The following is an 8,972-nucleotide window of genomic DNA, read 5'->3' as shown; positions in this document are numbered from 1 at the left end:
TAAAGCAAAACTTAAAACATTATCTAGGCCTACCAAGCTGAAAGGCTAGAATAACCAGCCTGGAAGTTGATTAGAACTGGTGCTTCCACAGCACGGGGAGACCTGGATGGTGCCTGTCATGAGATTCTGCAGACCATGAAGGGACAAACTGTGGATTCCATAAGTGCCCGAAACCTGAGCCCACATAAATGCAGTACCTCTATGATAGAAGGAAGTCCGTGCAGAGTGGTTTATGGAGCTTTCAAGTTCTGAGCTAGGCTCTAGTTCAGGCACCCTCGGCAGAGCGTTCTCACAGGCTAACTTTGCATTCATACGAACTATCTTCAATTCCGCATCCCAAATAACAGCCACCATTTATTTACATCTGCAAACAAAGGTTATCTTACTTTTTGTTTTCTGCTCCTTACACCTTTTTTTCTTGCCTTATTGCAAGTGCTGGACTTCAAGTAGAAATGGAGAGATTGGACATCCTACTTTGTTCCTGATCTTAGGGAGAGGCATTCAATATTTCACCATTAAGTATGATGTTAGCTCTGGGTTTTTTATAGATGCCCTTGATCAGATTCAGAGAGTTTCCTTTTCTCCTATTTGGCTGATAGTTTTTTGTTTGTTTGTGTTTTTTAAAATCATAAATGAATATTGAATTTTTTCCAAATATTCTTCCTGCATCTATTGAAATAATCATGTGGTGTTTCTCTTTTATTCTGTGAATGTGATAAATTACACAGATTGTTGAATGTTAAATCAACTTTGCATCCCTGAGATAAAACCTACTTGGTCATGATATTTACCTTTTTTATATATTGCTGGATTTGATTCACTGATATTCTGTTGAGGATTTTGTGTCTATATTCATGAGGGATATTGGCTTCTAATTTTTTTGGTTATGTTTTGTCTAATTTGGGTATTAGGGCTATACTGGCCTCATAAAATGAGTTGGAAGTGTTTTCTTCTCTATTTTTCAAAAAGAGGTTTTGGGTTTTTTTTTTTTTTTTTCTTATGTATTTGATACAATTCACTGGTAAAATAATATGAACCTGAAGTTTTCTTTTTTTTCTTTTTTTTTTTTTTTTTGAGACAGGGTCTCACTCTGTCACCCAGGCTGGAGTGCAGTGGTGCAATCACGGCCCACTGCAGCCTCAAGCTTCTGGGCTTAAGTGATTTTCCTGACTCAGCCTCCAAGTAGCTGAGACCACAGGCACACGCCACCACACTGGGCTAATTTTTTTGATTTTTAGTAGAGATTAAGTCTTACTATATTGCCCAGGCTGGTCTCAAACTCCTGGGCTCAAGTGATCCTCTTGCCTGGCCTCCCAAAGTACTGGCAGTGCAGGCATGAGCCACCATACCTGGCAGGATCTGGAGTTTTCTTTGTGAAGTTTTTGACAAATTCAATTTCCATAGTAGATATAAGGCTAATCCTATTATCTGTTTCATCCTGTGCCAGTTTTTATGTTATTCAAGGAGTTTATCCAGTTTCATCTAAATTGTTACATTTGGCCCAGGTGCGGTGGCTCACGCCTATAATCCCAGCACTTTGGGAGGTTGAGGTGGGCAGATCACTTGAGGTCAGGAGTTCGAGACCAGCCTGACCAACATGGTGAAACCCTCCTCTCTACTAAAAATTCAAAAAAAAAAAAAAAATAGTCAGGTGTTGTTGCGGGCACCTGTAATCCTAGCTTTTGGGGAGGCCGAGGCATGAGAATCACTTAAACCTGGGAGGTGGAGGTTGCAGTGAGCCGAGATCGTGCCTGCATTCCAGCCTGGGCTACAAAGTGAGACTCTGTCTTAAAATAAAAAATAAATAAATAAATTGTTACATTTGTTGGCATAAAGTTTTTCACAATAATCCCTTATTATTCTTTTAATGTAGGATCTGTAGCAACCAAAACTCCTCTTTCATTCCTGATAGTGTTAATTCGTGTTCATTCATCTTGTAACAAACATCAACACTTCATTTATTTTTGGTGCTGAATACTCTTTCATCATATGAACATACCACACCTGCTTTATCCATTCACCAGCTGGTGGACATTTGAGTTGTTAGTACTTTTTGGCTTTTATGAATAACAGTGCTCTAAACATTCATATACAAGTCCTTGTGTTCACTCCTCTAGCTAGTTTGATTTAAACTGGTTTGATCCCAACAGGCCTCCCCAGTTACCACCTAGTCTCAGTTTCTCATTGCTGTGTAATTGAGATTCACTTGGTTCCAGTCCCTGAGAGTCAAGGGATCATGTAGCCTCAGCTGGATTAAGCCTGGGGTGAAATCTTGAGGGGCCCCACACATCTGAAGGCTCAGGCAAGTTGGCCTGGGAGTCACTGCGCTGTTGCAGGAGGTACAGAAAAAGCCACAGCAGGTGCAGAATTTTATTCCTTGGTTGGAAACCCTTGCTTAGGAATTCCTAGCAATATGCAATTTGTCATTTCATGTTAATGAACTCACATACTGTTAACAGTATCATTTTTGCCTTTTAGACTGGTTTTGTTCATATGGTGACTCTTTAATCCCTGGAAATCCTTCAGAATACCTTGTTACATTCTGGAAGATTTTACTGCTTGGAATGCAATTCCTCTTCTGCAATGTGCATGTAACTCCAACAGACAAAATGCCAATAATGTATTTTTCCTTCACGTTTTTATCATTTACCCATTTTATCACCTACCCATAAACACTTCCTCTGAAGCCTGTAAGGGTGCCTCACATTAAATGAAAATTCACCAAATCCTTTGTTTTCTATTTTCCTCTTAAAGAAATTGTGGGTGAAACTGTTGAAAGATCTTTATATCGGGTAACACACGAGGTCTTGAATTTGCTTGATAAGGAAAGAAAGGAAGGAGAAGAAGGTTAACTATGTGTAAATTTATAGATGTTTTGGTGTCTGGAGTCCACGTAAATAATATATTACCTCGCTGTAAAAATGAACTCTGCTAGAGTCTAGGTCTTTAAACACAAATTAACAGGAGCTCCAGGGAAGGAAGAGATGTTCTGCTTTTAATGATCTTTTCAACACTAGCTGCAGGTCCTGAGAACCCCGCAGGGAACTGGGGCAACGTGTAGTCCTTAAGATGTTGGTATCCAGTGTTGAATAGCTTGTAAGGTGGGGGTGGGGGGAAGAAATCTTCTCTATAAAATAAAAACTAAAACACTCAAGCAATTAATACTTTAAGAACAATTACAATAATTGGTATTGGCCTGGAGACTCCAGGCTTTTAAACATTCAGTGGGTAATTTTCTTCAAAGGTAATAAAAGTGGAATATTTGACCACGTTTATCAGCAGAGGCAAGGCTTGCCTGGGGACGCACGATTCATATGTCCTTCCAATGTGAATGAAACTCAGCCTTCCTTTTTTGTTTTTGTGTTATTGCTGTTGCGCTATTCTGCCCTCCAAGTGGATGCTCTGGGGGCCACTTTTTCAGCTTCCACAGAAGTGAGAACACGGGGCCCGTCTTTCTGTGCCTGACTGACTCCACTTCACTTACCGGCCCTTCCTCCCCCAGCCCCCGCTCCCCGTCCCACCTGGCTCACCCACGTTGCTGGGAATGACGCGTTTTCCTTCTTTTCCATCCACCCTGACTTTCTTATCTCTTATTCTGGCCTCTCTGGGAAGACCACAGCAGGAACTCCTGTGCTCCCGGCCTGGGTCCCTCCTCCTCGCCTCTGCTTGCCTGCTCCTCCCCTGCCCCGCTGTCCACCTCTGCCCTATGCCCAGGCTTCTCACACCCCCTCTTCCTTACCCGCCCTCAGCACAGTGGCTCTGTGGGGGTCTCCATGTGCCTCTCCCCCTTCCACCCCCACCCCGTCCGGTCCCTGTGGCGCTGCCTCATCCCCCGCTCCCCGCCTCTCTGTGACCCCACTCTGCGATATGATCTCCTGCCCACCGCCAGATGCCTCAGCTGCTCCCTCCCTTCCTCTTCCTCCTCCTCTAGGCTGGTGACCTCTGATACTACCTGTGTGACTTTGGCAACTTGCTTACCTTCTCTGAGCTTCTTCTCATTCTAGATGAGAATATTTGGAGGATCAAATGAGACCTACTAAAGATGCCCAATAGACCTTAGCTAGTTCTTACCTGCCTGACTGCTCCTTGTGCCCATCATTTGGTGCTGGGACTCTTCACTCCACACCCCCTCCCCCCTCCCCCAGGTTGTAAAGGTGCACTTCAGGGACTGGGTAATGGGCACAGCCCTAAGTAAGCTCTGCGTTCAGCCCCTCGGATTAGGGTGAACAGCTTGGCTGATTGAGTGAAGGTACTGCAGGCCACTTATCTGGTTGCAAAATATATTTTATGGGTTTAGAAACAAAAAGAACTATTTGTGTATAGTGTTTAACAAATACATAATTGATTATGGGAGAAGTGGCCCTTCCTTCCTTCCTTCCTCCCTCCCTTCGTTCCTTCTTTCTTTTCTCATTTGGAAATCTAACCACTACTGATAACATTATTTCCAAGGCATAGATGATTGGCAATAGGTGATGGAACCCGAGTTTTCCTAGGCCTCCTGTATCTGGAGGAGGTAATGTAAAGGGTAACTACTTGGTATTCAAAGGCTCTTGCCTCTACCTGCAAACACAAGAGCGCACATTTGTCAGCAGAGCTGCTAACTCTGCTAACAGAGGAGTCCCCACTATGCCCAGCCAGCTCTAGGACTTCCTGCTGGAGCTGCCACTGTGTTGCCAAGCACCATGCCTCATCTTGATGTCTCCAGGGCACAACTGTAGGGATGTCACTGACGCCCTGAGTTCTCATGGTTCCAAACCTGTGGAGCAGTGAGCTCCATGCTCCTCCAGCGGGCATGTGCCAAGACCAGCTTGTAGCAGGACAAGCCACAGACAAAACCCCTCAGACACCAAGTTAAAGAAGGACAGGCTTTACTCGGCCGGGAGCTTCGGCAAGACTCACGTCTCCAACAACCGAGCTCCTCAAGTGAGCAATTACTGTCCCTTTTAAGGGCTCACAACTCTAAGGGGGTGTGCGTGAGAGGGTCATGATTGATTGAGCAAGCGGGGGGGGGGGGGGGGTACATGACTGGAGGCTGCATGCACCAGTAATTAGAACAGAACAGAACAGGACAGGGATTTTCACAGTGCTTTTCTATACAATGTCTGTAACCTATAGATAACATAACTGATTAGGTCAGGGGTGGATCTTTAACTGCCAAGCCCAGGGTGTGGTGCCGGGCTGTCTGCTTGTGGATTTCATTTCTGCCTTTTAGTTTTTACTTCTTCTTTCTTTGAAGGTAGAAATTGGGCATAAGACAATATGAGGGGTGGTCTCCTCCCTTAAGCTCAGTCATGGAGACCCTAACCCAGTGGTACTAGAGGAATTAAAGACACATGCAGAAATATAGGGTGTGGAGTGGGAAATCAAGGATCTCACAGCCTTCAGAGCTGAGAGCCTCAAACAGAGATTTACCCACATATTTATTGACAGCAAGCCACTGATAAGCATTGTTTCTACAGATTATAGATTAACTAAAAGTATTCCTTACAGGAAACAAAGGGATGGGCCGAAATAGAGGCATGGACTCTGACTAGTTATCTGCAGCAGAAGCATGTCCTTAAGGCACAGATAGCTCATACTATTGTTTGTGGCTTAAGAACGCCTTTAAGCCTTTTTCCACCCTGAGTGGGCCAGGTGTTCCTTGCCCTCATTCTGGTAAACCCACAACCTTCAGCTTGGGCGTCATGGCCAACACGAACATGTCACAGTGCTGCAAAGATTTTGTTTATGGCCAGTTTCGGGGCTAGTTTATGGCCAGATTTGGAGGCCTGTTCCCAACAGGCGTGGGTCCCAAGGTGCTATTGCCCAGCCCCAGTAGTTGATAGAGCGTGTGGAGGCAAAGCTTTCTGGCTTTCACTCTGACATTCTCTCTCTCTCTAGGCTCGTGTGTGTGCAGTAGCCTTGGCCAGGAACTGGCTGGAGTAAGAGCTCCACCCTTCCCAGCATTCAGGGCCTCTTCAGGGCCAGTTTCTTGTTCTCTCTGGATGAGTGTCTCTGGGAAGCTCCCCAGCCTTTGCACATGGAGCTCTCCAGCAAAAACCCAGGCTGAGCCCCTCTCTGGGAAGCTCCTCAGACCCTAGAAAATACATTTCTGTTGGGCCTGTCCTGCTTCTCCACTGTGGACCACAGAAGACCACGGTTCCAGTGAGGACTCCCCCACATACTCTTACACATAAGCTGTTTTTTGTAAGCTATATGTAAGCTTCTGTTTTTCAAACATTAGCAACTGCCTATCCAGTGGTTCCTTCAGGTATACGTGCACTACCATAAAGAATTATTCAGGCTGGGTGCGGTGGCTCACGCCTGTAATCCCAGCACTTTGGGAGGCTGAGGCGGGCAGATCACGAGGTCAGGAGATTGAGACCATCTTGGCTAACACGGTGAAATCCTGTCTCTACTAAAAATACAAAAAAGTAGCCAGGCGTGGTGGTGGGCACCTGTAGTCCCAGCTACTTGGGAGGCTGAGGCAGGAGAATAGTGTGAACCCAGGAGGCAGAGGTTGCAGTGAGCCGAGATCGAGCCACTGCACTCCAGCCTGGGCCACAGTGTGAGACTCCATCTCAAAAAAAAAAAAAAAAAATTATTATTCAGAATAAGTTGGGGGAACTTCCCAATAGTTGAACATGTGGAGGTCCCTGGAGGGTGGCATGCCTGGGGAAGGCATGGAAGCTCCCCACCGCTTCCCCCATACTCACTCCGTGCGTCTCTTCATCTGGATCCTTTGTAATATCCTTTATAATGAGCTACTGAGCATTACTCTTCTGCAGGTCAGAAATGTTCCCAGATGCTACAGTCATTTCAGTTTGATTTCATTGGAGATACTCTGACTTGATGATGATATTAACATCACTGAATCCTTCAAGGAATTTGTTGAATTGCTCAAAAAAAGTAGAGAAAGTGAAGATGATGTTACACGATGCTAGTGATTTTCTCATCAGACCCCTGGGAAGCTTCCAGAAGGAGTAAATAGGCTTCACTGAGGCTGTGTGAGTATGCGGTAAGAAGATGGCCATCTGCAAACCAGGAGGATGCTCTCACCAGACACCAGTCTGCTGGTACCCAGCCTCCAAAACTGTGCAAAATAAATGTTTGTTGGTTACATCCTAAATAAATAAGTAAATAATAAAATAAGTTGGGTGATCATTAAAAAAAAAAAAAAAATACCTGGCTGTGGCTGGGTGCAGTGGTTCAGGACTGTAATCCTAGCACTTTGGGAGGTTGAAGGAGGAGGATTGCTTGAGGCCAGGAGTTCAAGACCAACTCAATATTTAAAAAAAACAAAAACAAAAAAAAAACCAACTTGGGGCAATAGTCCTGTTTTCTAGTAGAGTCTTTTTGCAAAAAATGCTGTGATGCTATCCATGTTCTTGAGTATATGGAGGAAAAAAAAAAAAAAAAGATCGGCCCTGACCCTCTTTGATATAGATGAAAATCGATTTCCTATTTGGAAATCTTACTTATATCAGCTACAACAGGAAGCCCCTCATCCTCGAAGGATTATCTGTGCTTTTGAGGGAGAAAACAGCCTGAAGTATCATGGAAGAGAGTTTCACGGCATGATCTCCGGAGAAGCAGCCGACCAGGTCTTGAGTGTGGCTGACGGAGATACATCATGGGGAGAGGCAGCAACAGCCAGAGCCCTACACTTTGGCTTTCAGATTGGGAAGTCAAACAAGAAACTTGAGGCTCTAGGGCAATGGAAATCACTTTGCTGGGGAGAAACACTGTGCGTCTACCCACAATCTGGTAACTGATGGCTTGATTACTCTCTATATTGAAACAAGGCAGCAGAATACATTGCCAAGGTGATGATAAACCCAGTTTATGGACACATAGGATGCACAACCTTCAACAGAGAGTCTGCTGGCAAAAAATACATGCCAGTCCTGAAAGAGACACGTGGTGAGATTCTACAGGCCAGGATGAGGTGTTGGAGAAAAGACCAACATCACTTGTTAGAAGAGCAACTCTGAAAGAAAATGAGCAAATTCCAAAATATGAAAAGGTTCACAATTTCAAGGTCCATGGATCGAGAGGCCCATGCTTAGTGTGACTACTGTGCCATTCTCATGTATGGTCTCATTGCTCAGGGAGTGAACCATGTGGATTGGTTTCAGTGTTCACAAGCAGTGACCCCACATGGTCCCAAATGACTGGAAACCAGGCTTGAGGCATGCCAACATGTCCAGCTGTGACCTGACAGTGCTTGTCAAAAGCACACACTGCTAAGTGGCCAAGGGTGGTGGACATGTGCAACAGGAAGATTGAGTTTGACAGTCCCAATTCTGAAGGGCTATACCATGTATCAGGATTTAGTGACTTAACTGATGTCAAGATGGCTTTTGACAGAGGTGGTGAGAAAGCAGCTATTTCTGTGAACACATACGAAGATGTCAGCATTATCACTGGAACTCAGAAACCGCACTTCAGGGATTTGCCAGTTTCACTAATTACGCATGATATCTACCCTAAGTTTATAGAATCTGCCAAAACTATGGATCCTAGTGAGTAACTGGAAACCCTTCATGAAGCATTGAAACTATGGACACCTGCTCGCTGTGAAACCCTCTGATCCCTGATGGCGCATCTAAACAGAGTGACGCTCCATGAAAAGGAAAATCTTGTGAATGCGGAGAGCCCTGGAATTGTCTTTGGCCCATCCCTCCTGAGACCTCCAGAATGAAATGCCATGGCTGCATTGAACGATGTACAATATCAGAGACAGGTGGTGGAGCTGCCTATCAAAAATGGAGACATTTTACTTTAAATTTTACATTTGAGGGAAAATAAATGGTTTACAGATGAAGGCATGTTTTATAGTAATTTAATTGGCTCCTATAGCTGAATTATTTCTTGATTAGAGATTCGGGCATATAACCAGATTAAAATGAAGGAACTTTCTGTTGTTTTTGTAGCACAGCTCAAATGTCTTATACAACAGTGAGCACACACTTTCTGGTGCTAGCAATCCT

At 44.5% G+C, this 8,972-nt stretch overlaps 1 pseudogene; it reads left to right on the top strand.

The window, feature by feature from the left end:
* Positions 1 to 7,361: 7,361 nt before the first annotated feature.
* Positions 7,362 to 8,767, top strand: LOC105524495 (annotated as a pseudogene).
* The last annotated feature ends 205 nt before the right edge of the window (positions 8,768 to 8,972 follow it).

The sequence above is a fragment of the Colobus angolensis genome, unplaced genomic scaffold, assembly GCF_000951035.1.
Source record: "Colobus angolensis palliatus isolate OR3802 unplaced genomic scaffold, Cang.pa_1.0 Scaffold5, whole genome shotgun sequence".
NCBI lineage: Eukaryota > Metazoa > Chordata > Mammalia > Primates > Cercopithecidae > Colobus > Colobus angolensis.
The sequence above is the reverse complement of the archived record's forward strand: the minus strand, read 5'-3'. Positions and strand labels throughout refer to the sequence as shown.